At 43.3% G+C, this 15,211-nt stretch overlaps 1 long non-coding RNA gene across 2 annotated transcripts; it reads right to left on the bottom strand.

Annotated features, from left to right (window-relative positions):
• Nucleotides 1-4,804: 4,804 nt before the first annotated feature.
• On the bottom strand, nucleotides 4,805-6,185 carry LOC120716480. 2 transcript variants are annotated; one of them, XR_005691927.1, is made up of 5 exons: nucleotides 6,063-6,185; nucleotides 5,912-5,989; nucleotides 5,716-5,754; nucleotides 5,327-5,417; nucleotides 4,805-5,119 (listed from the first exon to the last, which is right to left on the bottom strand). It is a non-coding gene; the product is annotated as an uncharacterized LOC120716480 (long non-coding RNA). The 2 variants fall into 2 exon arrangements; XR_005691928.1 differs by having other exon boundaries at nucleotides 6,116-6,156.
• Nucleotides 6,186-15,211: the final 9,026 nt, after the last annotated feature.

Raw genomic sequence — 15,211 nt, 5'->3', positions numbered from 1 at the left:
AATATAAAACTATCAAGAGAAATGTACAAGCTATTTTGAAACACTACAATAACAACTTCATGATGGCAGGATACAATGTATTTATTAAAGGTCAAAGTAATGATTTTGTATCTTGATTTATTTTAAAAATCATTCATGTATTAATGTTTCGCATTAACACTAAGCAGAGTTTATTGTTTTTGTCAGACAGGAATATACATGTTAAATGTTAAATACAACAAAAAGCCGGAGCAGAATGAATGAAGGAATAAAACATTCACATAGTTGATTTTGTGTTTCGTCAGTGAAGCTGGTGCCCTGTATGACTGAGGTCTATGGAAAAGAACCAGTTTTAGGCATTCACACATGTGACTAGGATGTCTCCTGAGCTTCTGAAGCATACAATATAAGGGACCCTGAGGTGGCTGTTTTTGTCATTTGGCACTCTAAAAAAAAACATTGAATTGAACAGATACATGGTAACAAGTGAAAGAGGGTGTAATTTATTTTTCACATTACTGTACAGGGAGGATGTAGTCATTGGGACAAAATGAAAATATTAAAAAAAAAAATAGTAAATAGTCAAAAGGAGGGTGCAGAATATTATGGCAATAAAACAAGTGTGCACATAAATATCTCTTTCAAACTGACTAAGACTTCATATTTAGGGTAATCACTGCTGATCAGGGCTGTGTCTCTGACTGTGTCTCTGACTGTGTCTCGGTGGCCCACACCCTGAAGGCAGCGGATTTGATCAGGTCATGATCGCCCTCATTTTATATAGTTGTACTTTGTTCCCCAGCTAGTTGCATTAGTAACTAGTTTTGTTTTGTTTTTATGAGAGAAGACAAATATGCTTGAATGAAAAGTTTTCACAGTTTATTATCAAACGGTTAGAATTTCAGATTATTTTACACAACTCCATGGACCTCTTTCTCTCTGGCTCGGAGACAAAGGCTGCTGTGCCTCAGCAGTAAATGCTTTTTATTATGTGTGATAAACAGGATACTAAGGTGATTGGTCAAAAGTTGGGAGGAAAACCACAGTTCTCCTTATTTGGCTGAAATCCAACACATGTTTAGAGATGACCTTGACAACACTCCCATTACCATGGCAACCACCTCTTGCCCTCCAATCAGGCCTGCATGAAGAGAAAGAGAGGGGGAAAGGAAAAGGAAAGAAAGCTTCTCTAACCCCAGAAATGTATGGTCCTGTTTATTCTAGCAGTGTCAGGCTTAAAGTTTTCTACCTTCTGGTACCATCACCAGCCCAGGCAGACCATCCCCCTCAAATTCCTCAGAGAACGGGCTTCTGTTTGTGCCTGTTAGTATTAGAGCGTTCAGACTACTTTCAAAACTTCTCTACAAAACACTGTGTGCAGTGAAGGATAAAACAAATGGGTGATGCTAATTATGAGGTATATAGCCTTGAACATAAGAAATAAATTCCAGGACAGGAGAAAAGCCAAAACATGGCATCATATAGTTTTTAAGCTGTGTCTACTCAATCAAAATAAACTGTAATAAGTCCTGTATGGAAAAAGTAATAAGAAGAAAAGAGGATCCATATCCTATTTAGTTTAATGAAATCATTGCACTGTACAATAAAAATGAGTCAAGCAAATATGACAACAATGTATTTGTATCAATGAAGACAAAAATAAAATGTGTCCTTTTGAAAAGGTATTTTATGAGTCCTTTTCCTTTTACCATCTCCTTTGTTTACTCACATATCAAACAGTAGCTAAGATCAATTCTATAAATTATCATGAGACTAGGGATGGGTACCGGTATCCGGTGCCATGATGGCACCGGATACCGGTGACATAAACGGTAGTAACCAGACCGAAAAGCAGCGCACATTTCGGTGCTTTATTTCGGTGCTTTTTTTTCCCTGAGCTGTGATACACTTTAGATTCTAGCCAATCATTTTACGTTTCCGAGGATAGTAGGCGGGGCCAGGTACGTACGTTCTTTTAGAGCAGCGCTACAGATTAAAAATGCCCAAGGCGAAGCGGTCAAAGTCTGACTGTACTTCACAGCAAAATATGCAAACTCAGCAGCCTGCAACAAGTGCTTTAAGCTGATACTGTGATACTGTCAAAGGAGGTAACACCTCAAATCCGATGAAACACCTGGCGACGCATAGCGGGTTTTTTTTTAAAAGCCGAGAAATGCGCCGTATTTGATAGCTTGCTGCGAGACATCACACCGAGCGCATCTACTGCGGGTGTGGTGCCTGTTATCGGACCCGGAGTTAGCAACATCCTCCAAAAACCCGAAGAGGAGAGTCCTGGCCCCTAGCCCTGCCAGTGTAGCAGAAATGATGAGGATGATGATGGCAGCAGCAGCCGTTCTTCTCTGCGTGAGTAGCTTAATGTTGTCCATGTGTAATTTATGTTGAGTAGGCTAACCATGTTATTACATTAATGCATGTAAGGTGAACTAGCAAACATCATCATAGCTACATGCGGCTGTCTTCTTGTTTGATACTCAGATACGGCAGATACTCCCTTCACCCTGGCCAAAAAGGCTAAAATGACCAAAGAAAAAGTGGAAAACAGTTCAACATACCAGCATACCAGCTAGCTCCTGTGTTCACTGAGATATTCAACATCTCTTTATCTCAGTTTGTGATCCCCACATGCTTCAAAGAGTCCATCATTGTTCCTGTCCCGAAGAAACCCCACCCTGCTTCTCTCAATGACTATCGCCCTGTAGCCCTCACCTCAGTAGTGATGAAGTGTTTTGAACGCCTGGTCAGAGACTTCATCATTTCTTCACTACCAGACACACTGGACCCACTACAGTTTGCTTACCGTCCAAATCGTTCCACAGACGATGCCATCTCTCATCTCCTCCACACATCACTCACTCACTTGGACACTAGAAGGGGGAATTATGTTAAAATGCTCTTCATAGACTACAGCTCTGCATTTAACACCATAATTCCCTCCACACTCACCACCAAGCTGGAGCATCTGGGACTCAGCTCATCTATGTGTCTGTGGATCTCCAACTTCCTAACTGGCAGACCACAGGCAGTAAGGATGGGCGGACATGTCTCAGCCTCCACCACTCTCAGCACTGGAGCCCCCCAGGGGTGTGTTCTGAGCCCCCTGCTGTACTCTTTGTACACATATGACTGTGTGGCCACTACCAGCTCCACCACCATCATCAAGTTTGCTGACGACACCGTCGTGGTGGGCCTGATCTCTGATAACAACGAGACGGCCTACCTGAAGGAGATTAGGAATCTGGAGAACTGGTGCCAGAGGAACAACCTCCTTCTAAACGTCAGTAAGACAAAGGAGCTGATAGTGGACTTCAGCACTAAGCAGGAGAGGAACTACCAGACCCCCGTCATCAACGAGTGCCCAGTGGAGAGAGTGGACAGCTTCAAATACCTCGGAGTTCACATCACGCAGGACCTGTCATGGTCCTGTCACATCAACACCGTGGTGAAAAAGGCCCGTCAGCGTCTCTACCACCTCAGACGCTTGAGAGACTTCCAACTGCCCTCCAAGGTGCTCAGGAACTTTTACTCCTGCACCATAGAGAGCATCCTGACGGGAAACATCTTAACCTGGTTCGGGAACAGCACCATGCAGGACAGACGAGCTCTACAGAGGGTTGTGCGGTCAGCTGAGCGCACCATCCGCTCCGAGCTCCCTGACCTGCACTCAATCTACAGCAGGCGGTGCTGGACCAAGGCCAGGAAGATCGTGAAGGACCTCAGCCATCCCAACAACAGACTGTTCTCTCTGTTGAGGTCAGGAAAGCGATTCCGCTCCCTGAAGACCAACACAGAGAGACTGAGGAGGAGCTTCTTCCTGCAGGCGATACGGTCTCTCAGTCACACCACCACACAGTACTGACCCACACATACAGTTCTTACACACACACTGGACATTCTGGACATTGTTTTCACTTCATTACTTAAATCACGCTGCTGTTATTGTGTATATGCTGCTGTTATTGTGTATATATTTATTTATATTTCTTCATACATTCTTATATAGTTCTATATTGTGTATTTTGTTGTACAGTTATTTTATTTTCAACTTTAATTTATATATTTTATCTTATTCTCCCAGTTAAATTTACCCTTCATTCTAATTTGTGTTGTACAGTTATTTCATTTTTAACCTTAATTTATATTTTATTCCTTCCTAGTTAAATTTACCCTTTTTAATTTTTCATATTTATTTCCTATCTTATTCATAGCCTTTTCCTTTTTTGTTTTCTTTAGGTCACGAGCAGTTGTCCAAGCATTTCACTACATATCGTACTGTGTATGACTGTGTACGTGACAAATAAAATTTGAATTTGAATTTTGAATTTGAACATGAGAGGTTTTTGGACAAAGTTTGTGTTTTTTCCATTGTTTAAGCACTGCTTCCAGCCAAGAGTGATATCATATATGCCCCATAGCTGCAGAAAAGGCTAACATTGTTATCTTTTTACAAAAAAACAGCTGAACATGAGAGGTTTTTGGACCAATTTTGTGTTCTCCATTCTTTAAGCACCGGTTTGAGCACCGTTTAAGCACCGGCACCGTTTCAAAAGTACCGGTTTGGCACCGGTATCGGATAAAACCTAAACGATACCCATCCCTACATGAGACCAACTTAATATTAATACTTTATTCTGGATATTGTTTAGGATCTTCTTTACTAAATGCTTTGAGCTCAGTCAGATATTAGCAGGTCTGACTTGCTATTTTCTATTAAGGTATTTAAAAATAAAGAGAGATGAAAAAAGTATTTGGTGTTTGGGTTCAGACCAATAAAAAAAGTGACATGTGACAAAGACACAGAGACCAATTTGATTTAATGCTTAAGAGTTTAATGATGAAGATAATAAGAACAGAAATGAATAGCTGTTGCTATTAGAAGACACGGTTCAGTCCACTCCAGTTTGTGTCACTTGTTGCCAAATTTGTTATGTAGCAGTACAGCGAAAGAAGATAAGTAAAGATGTAAAAGGGGAAACTGATAGTTCAGGGGGTTGGATGAAATGATTTGCTTCTCTGTCTGATGGCCCATGCTTTTCATGGAAGACCAGGGATCATCTTTTTCAGACCCAGACAAAATCGGTATCAGTGGTGACCATATATATATCATTCGTCCACCTCTTTCCTGTACACACAAAGAAAACAATATTAACTGAAACTATAAGACATGTATACTGAGGAAAATATCCAGTATGGTGTATCAACAAAATAACCTGTATACTTTAACAGCACTGTACAAATATGTATTTTATGTTAATTTAAAAAAAGAATGGATATTGTTATAAAATATTAAGAGAAAGAAACAAAGTGGTAAATCAAAAATCAGGTTTACCCCCATCGCTTTCTCCATACCCATCGCCATCTAACGCAAGTCCAACGTTTGCGCCAAAGATACAGGGTTCTCTTGTCAACAACATGGTCTTCTAAAGACAAGCAAATTACACTTGTATGATGTTTATGTATCTGTGAAAACATTTTGTATTTGCATGGTGTTCTTTCTTTTTTATTCTATGGACACACTTTTCAAATGTATATATTTAATTAAATATTTTGCCATATTTAATATAAAATTTTAGATTTCAATTTACATTACAAATAATAATTTTGAAATAACACAACATTTGTACTACAGACTTTGTAGTACATTGACGTGTTGCTGTTCCATTCAACATCACAGAACTGTGATTAATTTTGCTGTGAGTTTTTAAAATTTTGACCCACCTTGTGGCTTATCCTCTGTCCCACTGCTGTCTGATTTTTCTGGAATAAAAGTTCAAATTAAAAAGTTCAAATTAAATTAAAACATCAGATCTTGACTTTGATTGTTAAATTTCCATTTATTATATTGAACTGTTATTTTTATGAATACATACACACACACATACACACATTATGTACACTATACTTTAATACTCACGAGCAGTAATGATCAGAGGGATCATTACACAAAGAAACACAAACACGGTCAGCAGCTTCATGGTGATCTTTAATATCTCTGTGGAAAAACAGAAGACATCAAGACATCGTTCATTAAAAAAAAAAAGAATAGAACAGATTTTGAAGCAGACCTTCTGGAGAATATGTAGAATATTTATAGATTAGATTTCTTTTCAGCACCGACCAGTAGCTTCAGCCGTCCAGTGAGAAGGTGCTAAACAGCAGTAAGATCAGTGCTTATATACTGTTTGTTTGACGCTTCAAAACTGGGAACTAACATTGAAAAACTGACACGTGTATCATGTGATTCATGCTGGCCAGACGTTCACTGCACCTATTTATTTCTTCACCAGAATAATTTCCTCATACTGACTACTTCTTCTTTCGGCTGCCCACTTAATTTTACACCAACTAGTTGACAAAGTGTCTCCAAAGAGTATAACTACACGCTATTTGATGTGTTTAATTAGGATTGAACATGTCTTTTAAAAATAATAATAATAATCAATAATAAACAATTTCTCTTCCACGACATAATCCGATAAAAAAAAAAAAAAAAAAACAATCTCTTTACCCGTCGGCTTCCCGTGGCTTGTCATGCGACCGGCTATTGCAGTTAATAATACAACAGCTTCTTGCCATTTTTGTGTTTCTTTTTATCGCTGTGTGACTGTTTTCATGTGAAAGCCTGCGTGCGCTAGTACCGCTTGCCATGCGTTCCCAGAATCCTTTGCGGTTTTACCCCAGAATGACGTCACATTTTCAATCTCTATACCGCTCTACCGCGATAGCGCATGTTGATGATGTCATCAAGCTGTGCCTGTTTTGGTCGAAAGCATCGCAGCGGCTACAGCCATTATCATCTGCAAATTATGACGGACGACAGTCATAACAAAGAGATGAAGCACTTTTGAAATATGGGGAAAGCCAAAAACTGCGCTTCCTCCACTTCTGTAACATTGATTCATTAATGTTGAATTCTCTCGCAGCTGTTCTATTCCCATGTTGTTGCAGTATATTAATAACTAACCTCGTATTGTGGATGAATAATCTCAGTTGTTCTCCTGACTGAAGTTTGCCCCGTGCTGTCACGGTCTGTGTGGCAGACCATGGGGATGTGAGGAAAACCTCTCCGACAACACCAACAAAAGGAAAACTCAGTTCAATAGTCCAACCCCCCGGTCCAGTGGCAGCAAACACAGTTCTGGCGGCCGACCCGCAGGACGGCAATACAAGCGGGACCTGCTGTGGGTTAGGCAGTGGCAACAAAACGTGCAGATGGCAACGGCGGCGGTGCAGACAAAACAAATCCGGAGGCCGACCATGCGGAAGGCAGTGGCGGCGACAGAGCAGGTCTGGAGGTCGGCTGTGAGGCCAGCGATGGCGTCGAACTCCCTCTGGAGGCCGGCCACGTGGAAGCCTCGATGGCCATGACGCCCATCTAGAGGCCTGGGAAGCGGCCGGCAGACGCGAGGCGGAACAGGACGAGCTGGGTACGATGATGGTGTGGCAACCGCAGGACCAGATGAGGCAGGACCAGACGAGGCAGGACCAGATGTGGATGAGGCTGACGAGGCAGGACCAGACGTGGATGAACCTGACGGCAGCGTGGCCGCTGCGGAACCTGACAGTGGTGATGCGGATGCTGCAGGCGGTGATGCGGATGCTGCAGGCGACGATGCTGCAGGCGACGATGCTGTAGGTGACAGTGTAGAAGTCGTAGGGGATGATTCAGCAGGTGACGGCTGAACAGACTTCCCCGGACTGTCAGCAGATATGAGGATGTGCTGGCTGGGTCCTCCAGGACCTTCAGCTAACGACGGGTAGTGCTGGGTGGGCTCCTCGGACCCAACAGCTGACGAGGCATGAGGCTGGACGGGCTCCTCGGGCCCTCCAGCTGACGAAACCTGAGGCGGGACGGGCTCCTCGGGCCCTCCAGCCGGAGCAGATGCAGGACCAGAGGCAATTGGGACCCCTGGCTGAGGGTGAAGATGAGTGGCTGACTGAGGAGGTGACAAAGTTAATGATTCCTCTACTAACTGAGCTACTGACTGGGCTATGGACTGTAACAAATCTTGCAGTAAGTCTGGTTGTGGTGATAACTGAGCTACGGGTAGCAGGGCTGAACGTGGTGGAGGTGTTAGCTGAGCTGAAGGTGGCCGCCGGGCAGCTGACTGAGTGACTAGCTGGGCAGCAGACTGAGTGACTAGCTGGGCAGCAGTCTGTGCTACGGCTACAGGCTGGGCAGCTGGCTGTGCTACGGCTACAGGCTGGGCAGCTGGCTGTGCTACGGCTACAGGCTGGGCAGCTGAAAAACACTCTAACACCGGGCTCTCTAGCAATGGACTCTCTAGCTGATCAGCAGCCACAAAGACAGTTTTTAGATTTACACTTTCATAGTCCAATGACTAAGGGTAAACAGCCTCAAAAATTAAGGCTCCATCCTCAGATGGGGAGTAAGGAAAACGGTTTTTAATACGCTCTACGCTAATTAATGACCCAGAATAAGCTGTCAGTCCATTTTCATCTTCTGGCCAATCAGAATTTTAAGCTTATTCGCCACTGTGGGCCTTGTGTTACCATTCACCGACTGGGCGCGGTCCTTGGGTTCAGGAGAAACTGTCTCTACTCTTTGTTTTCTAGCAGAAACCGTTTCACCGCCAACAGATTCTGTTTTACTCACTGCGGCTCCTTGTGCGGCTAGCCCAGAGTCAGCGGGTTCTTCAAAAACCAGTGGAGTAAGACGAAAGGTGGTATGATGGCGGGCGCCGTCTCCTCCGTGGAGGCGGGGCCGTGTTAAAGGAAACTGTCCCATCCCGTTCATCTGCGATTAGATTCTTAATGACAGGATCTAGAGAAACAATTGAGTCCGGTTTACTCATAGCGGTGATGAACACTGTCGGACCATCGCTGGCTGGCCCGGCTGAAGCCGCTGGAGTGGGTTGAGGTGTGATGGGGTGAGCTAATGGCTGTGCTACTGCAGATGGAGCTACAGACAGAACTACAGGGTTGGCATTCACACAGTCCATGGTCAGAGACACAGATGAGGTTGGTAATGAAAAATTGTCCATGTTACTCACCACAGCCGGCTGAGGAATAGTCCGGGAATTTGGCTGTGGTGAGGAGCGCCGGCAGTGTGAACATCGTTTCCGTGTAAATGGCTTGTATTTATATAGCGCTTTACTAGTCCCTAAGGACCCCAAAGCGCTTTACATATCCAGTCATCCACCCATTCACACACACATTCACACACTGGTGATGGCAAGCTACATTGTAGCCACAGCCACCCTGGGGCGCACTGACAGAGGCACACAACGGGGCCGGCGTGCCAGGCTGTGAATCAACCGGCTGCCCGGGCCGGTGAGCAGCCTGGGTCGGAGAGTGCAGGTGAAGGGTGTTGAGCAGGAAATCCGCCACAATCGGAAAACGATTGTCCAACACCCAGGAAAAACAAGTCAGTGTTTCCTGCAACCGCTTCTCCACAGCACAACGTAAATCCTCCGCGTACACTTCCAGCCACAGGTCACACCGACGATTGACTTTGTCTGTCACCTCCCTCCTGAACCTCTCCAAAAAGTCCGCTGGGTCCATCTGGCTAGATCGTTCTGTCACGGTCTGTGTGGCAGACCGTGGGGATGTGAGGAATGAGGACCCAAAATGCAGGACTTGATGATGAAGGCAGTGCGTTTATTTACAGTGATGTAATTTCCAAACAACAATACATCCCCAGTGCAATTCCGACTCCCGTTCCGTGTCCTCTCCCTGATCCCATGCTCCGTGCTCTGTCTCCGCTCCCCATGTACTGTCTGTGTGCTGCCTCCTGGTCGCTACAATTCCTCCTGGGGAAACACGCATACAAAAGGAAGCTGTGAGTATGAAACCTAACGGCAGACTTGCACTAACCTTGCACATAAAACTTGGACTGACGGGAAGTCACTCAACGATCCAGCATCGAGGAGCTCTCAGCCACACTGTTTTGAAGCTCCTTTGACGAGGCTTGATCGGCGCCAGGTGTGTGTGGAGATTCCTGGGTGTGACCGGTCAGCTGGCAGGGCCACACCCACCAGGCCTGAAAGTGCCTGCCACGACCGCACCCTCACACACGTACACACCCATAAACACCTAACAGTACACAAACACGGAACACAGGACAGCAGCAGTACAGAAGACACAGCAATAATAATAATAATAACAATAATAATAATAACAACAATAGTAGTCCACACTGCCCACGGACCCCGAGTTCCTGGAACCAGGTCCGTGACACGTGCATGCTGCTATGCGATTGCATTCGTCCCTGACCACCAGAATCCGTCACGTTAACTTTTATTGAGTGGAAAAAAAGTTGCCGTTCATCCTCCAGCTTCACTGTGCTAATGTTATGCTAACATAGCTGTGTCACTAGCAATCACGTAGCACAACATTATATACCAGGTAGTCCAACTTCAGTAACCCTGCAAAGGCCACTGCTGTTTAGTTTTCTGTCTTCATTTATGTTGGAAGTGGTAGCAGAACTGTACGTTTTAATTAGTTTCAAAAATCTCTCAGTCAGAACATGGTATGAAATGTGTAGGTGGAAACTAGTGAGCTAACTTCCTGTTAATCTTTAAATTTAATAAATTCTATTTTCATAGATGCCTGGATCCATCCATCCATTCGCTTCCGTTTATCCTTTTCAGGGTCGCGGGGGGCGCTGGAGCCTATCCCAGCTGTCATAGGGCGAGAGGCGGGGTACACCCTGGACAGGTCGCCAGTCTGTCGCAGGGCCAACACACAGGCTGTCTCCCAATTCAGGGTCTGCAGCCTTAAAGTACGCAGCCTCAACGATCCTCAAGGGCCGCGTACTCAAAGACCGCTAAGGCTGGAAGTGCGAGGCTTGTGTAATGGGATGGTCTAGCCTCCTTTGCGCTGATACTGTTGTTTGTCAATAAAGTTAAAAAAAAAAAAAGAAAAAGAAAAAAAGCCTCCGTTGCGCTGCCCAGGTTGCCTAGCAACCATGATACTAACAGCTGGAAACGTGTCAGCTTTGTTTGACAGAAATGAAGGAGAAAATCTTTTGTTCATTTGTTTGTTTGTTTCTACATGAGCTTTGATCATTCTCTGTAAGATTAAGCTCAGCTATTGAACGGCGTATATTTTAAAGTAAAGGCTGTAAAACCAAGTTAGTACAAACGTCACTAATGTCACATAACTTTGCCGACATGTGGCCAACAGTAATGTTTAATATTCTTCGTTATTAAACATTTGCACATAAATAAGTGACATAATATTCAGTACTTAAAGCGTACTCTTCGGCCGCCCCTCATCCGCCATTTTTTTCTGCAAATTTATCCACGCGCTATGCATTCTGGGATATGTTGGGCCATGAAGTCTACACTGCCACAGCCTTAAAATTCAGGGAAATGAAGGACGCATTTCAGGGCCGCATTTCGAGCAGCCTTTGAATTGGGACAGCCTTCGGCTCGCCGCTGTGACATAATCGGCCTTGAAATGCGTACTTTAAGGCTGCAGACCCTGAATTGGGATACAGCCATAGACAGACAACCATTCACACTCTCATTCACACCTAGTGGCAATTTGGATTATCCAATTAACCTATCCCCACAAGCTGCATGTCTTGGTGGGAGGAAGCCGGAGTACCCGGAGGGAACCCACGCAAACACGGGGAGAACATGCAAACTCCACACAGAAAGACCCCAGCCTGATGGTGGAATTGAACTCAGGACCTTCTTGCTGTGTGGCAGCAGTGCTAACCACCATGCCACCGTGCTGCCTTAGATGCCTGGATGTTAAACTTAATTGTTACACCTGGTAAAGCAGCAATGCTGATGATTTAATTAAAGATGAAAGAATTTAGACCGTTTTTAACTCTCAGTGTTTGTTTGACTTTGGGACCTAAAGGCAGCCATCTGACAACCCATCAAGCAGTGCGGCTTACCAAAGTTGTACTAAAACATTTTTTAACAGATTTCTGCACGCCAAAATCAGTTCGAGGTCAGTAAGCACAACCAGAATTCATACATAAGGCACACTTTCGATTTTTGAGAAAATTAAAGGATTTAAAGTGTGCCTTATAGTGTGGAAAATATGTTATACAGAAGAAAATAATATATCGCGATATATATCGTTACCGCACGTGCTTCAAATTATGGATTTTAGGCCATATTGCCCAGCCCTAGAAGGATGTCAAAGTTATGATCCCTGGGTTTTGGACCCTACTTCTGAGTTTTTGTGCGTTGACCTTCTGGGTTGTGAAAATGTTTTATGTTTAGGTTTTTTTCCTTGTCTCTTTGATGAAAAGGGTTTTCAGCTTCTTGTCTTCTCATTTGTTAGTATCATACCTGTAGCCTGATTTTTTTTTTTTTTTTTTGTTATATCCTAATGCTGCAGCGTCTGTATTCCTGGGCTGGCCAATATTTAGTTTCCAGATTAATCAGTTATTGTGTTATAGTTTGTATAGGTTATACATTTGTTAAAGTTTATTTTATACACACAATTCTTTGATATTTTCGTATTTTCCATTTTTTCTTCTCGTTGCAGAATGAGAAATTAACCCAGCCATTTCTATAGTGAGAGTAGACAGAATACATGTGTGAAGGAGCAGAAGGTATGACAGAGAAAATGCAACGGGTAGAGGTAGTGATGGTAGATCAGTGTAAATGCATGAAGTGAACCATACAGAGCAAGAAAGTCCAAAAGAGAGGTGAAGTGACAGTGAAGTGACACCCTCTCTTCATTTAAGATGTGTGTTTTCTGATGTGTTTTGAAATTCACAGGTATTGTGAAATAATGTGTGACCTTCAGTTTTGAACCATGTTTCGAAACCTGTTACTTCTCCAACTATAACTGAGGCTGTTGGCTAACTGATGATAATCATGATAATGAGTTTGTCTCCAAGTCAAACTCTTCTCTGTCATCCGTATGTGTTGTTAAGAAAACAAGCCACACATTGACCTCCGTCGTAACCCTAACCCTAGACAAAATAAAGATACAGCAAGCATCTAATATTAACACAGTTATTGTATTTTTACCACATGAAACACTCAGTGCTTCAAAGAAATCCAAATACCTTCATCGATTAATGTTTTACTTAGCAGAGATAACAAATGAAGCATTACTTCTTTTCAAATGTGGTTATAAAACGTAGTTTTTGAACATGAGTTAAATCAGATGTATGAAAAGTTTCTTTTTGTGGTGGGCTTACTGCTGTGTAAGCAGCCTGTTAGTTTCAGGCTTTTAAGGGTGAAGCATGAAGTTAGGTTTAATACTGATCGGGCATTCACAAATATTTATGTTAACATATTAAGCATTCAATCGCTCCTCTCTTCCATCTGTATGTGTTTGTGCATGTGTTCGTTTTTGTGCAGAGACGGGACTTCTTGGCCTCGGTCTCCACGGTCATATGAGCGATCACACACCTGATCTTGATGTCCTCGTTGGGGAGCAACAAATTAAGGTGATGGCTCATCTTCAGTCTCTGCTGAATCATTAAAAAATCAAAGTTAGTGAAAGCCTCGCTTCACTGCTCGTGTCATTGGTTTGTCTGCCTCTTTGAGAAATTATTCTTCCTCTGCACAGATTCTTGTGAAGAAAACCTTCTGTGGAGAACAGTGAGCAGATCTGTGTTTTAAAAGAGAGACTGTGTGGAGAAATTAGACTCTGTGGAATTTGGACCTTCACAAATGTTTGATTGTTGTAAATAAACACAGTGAACATTCAACATTAACGCATTAACACTGTGATCACGATTGACGCTATTAAAAATTTTAACACAATCACCCCATCTGGACCGCAGACTGGACAAACGTTGGACAAAGTGCCCGAAATGTGTTGAGAGAGACATTTCAGGGATTTTGAGTCATTCTGCGCTCCAAATGGATTAATTGCATTAATTTAATCACGTTAATCGTGAGGACGGCGTTAACATTGACAGCCCTAGTTTGTTGGTTTGTTTTTATTTCGTTTTGCGAGCTGGTTATTAGACACCGCTTCAGCCAGCCTTTAAATCCCCAGCCATCCTGCCCCTCTCCTCCCTGTGCAGCAAGCAGCAGGCGCACCTCGTAAATGGAGGGCACCCTTACTCCTCGCAGATGGGCAAGAGAAAATCATTCGGTGCCCATGCAATCCCTAAAATGCGCCGGTATGATGTCAGGGCAGCATGGATGAGAGCCCCTTTTTTCTGCCGATGCCATGATGCCGCTCCCACCACATGGGCAACTGCCACTGCATTGTACACGCGCCTTAGTCACTCCACAACTCGCGCTGCACCCATGAAAGCACAGGGTACTTGTTCCTTCTTCGTGGGTCATGTGAGGCAGAGCTTTTAGCTTTTTAACTTTCAGCCCCAGCTTGGATTTAGGAGACAGACACCCTCTCTTATTTTAACATGTGTGTTTTCTGATGTTTTTTTGAATTTTTCACAAATTACAGAAATAAGTAAGAATGTGAAATAATGTGTGACCTTCAGTTTTGAACAATGTTTCAAAAGCTGTTACTTCTCCAAAATGTACCAGGGCTACTGGCTAACTGATGATACTCATGACGAGGAGTTTATCTGCAACTCAGGCTTAGTCATGGTCTTCTCAGGTATCTGTTGTTTGGTTAAGAAAACATAAGACAAAGGAAGCATCAGACGTTCTTGGCCATTGTTTTCTGAGCGGTTTTCCAGTGTTGGCCTCTTGAAAGATTACTGAAATGCCTGCAAGGCTTATCCACGGTATATTAATATGTGACCACTCATAATTAGCTGATTTTTCTTTGAATCATCTTTAAGTCTTGTTTTGTCATTGTTTTATTACCTGTACAACACTAAAATGGAGACAGGATTGGCAAATTAGGAATATTGTTGGTGGATATCCACAAAACAGTACAAAGGTAGGCCAAAATGTCATCAGGTGCCCACCTAATCTGGCAGCACCTCCCCATAGGCTTGCAAGATAAACATTAAATGGTGAAATATACTTATATTAAGTACAGATTTTTGTATTACTATTCATATTGTTTTCTCAATATGGTGTACCATATAGGACTACCTATTGAGCTAGATAATGGAAATTATTAAGGAAATTAACGATTAATAATAGCAGACAAATAGTAATTAATATATCATATGACTGTATGATCAAATACTGTCTGCGATTTACATCTTTTCTCTACATCCATGCTTAACTCCCCGCAGTGAAGCTCAGAGGAGGATGGCCAGGAAGGTGGTAAGTGGCAGTGTGATATGGTAGATGGATGGCGGCATGGCAGTCGCAGCTGCTGAAGACAGTGACGTTGC

Source organism: Simochromis diagramma, unplaced genomic scaffold (genome assembly GCF_900408965.1).
Source record: "Simochromis diagramma unplaced genomic scaffold, fSimDia1.1 OVJJ01000776.1, whole genome shotgun sequence".
NCBI classification, from domain to species: Eukaryota; Metazoa; Chordata; class Actinopteri; order Cichliformes; family Cichlidae; genus Simochromis; species Simochromis diagramma.
Note: the sequence above shows the minus strand (reverse complement) of the source record. Positions and strands in the feature narration are given on the sequence as shown.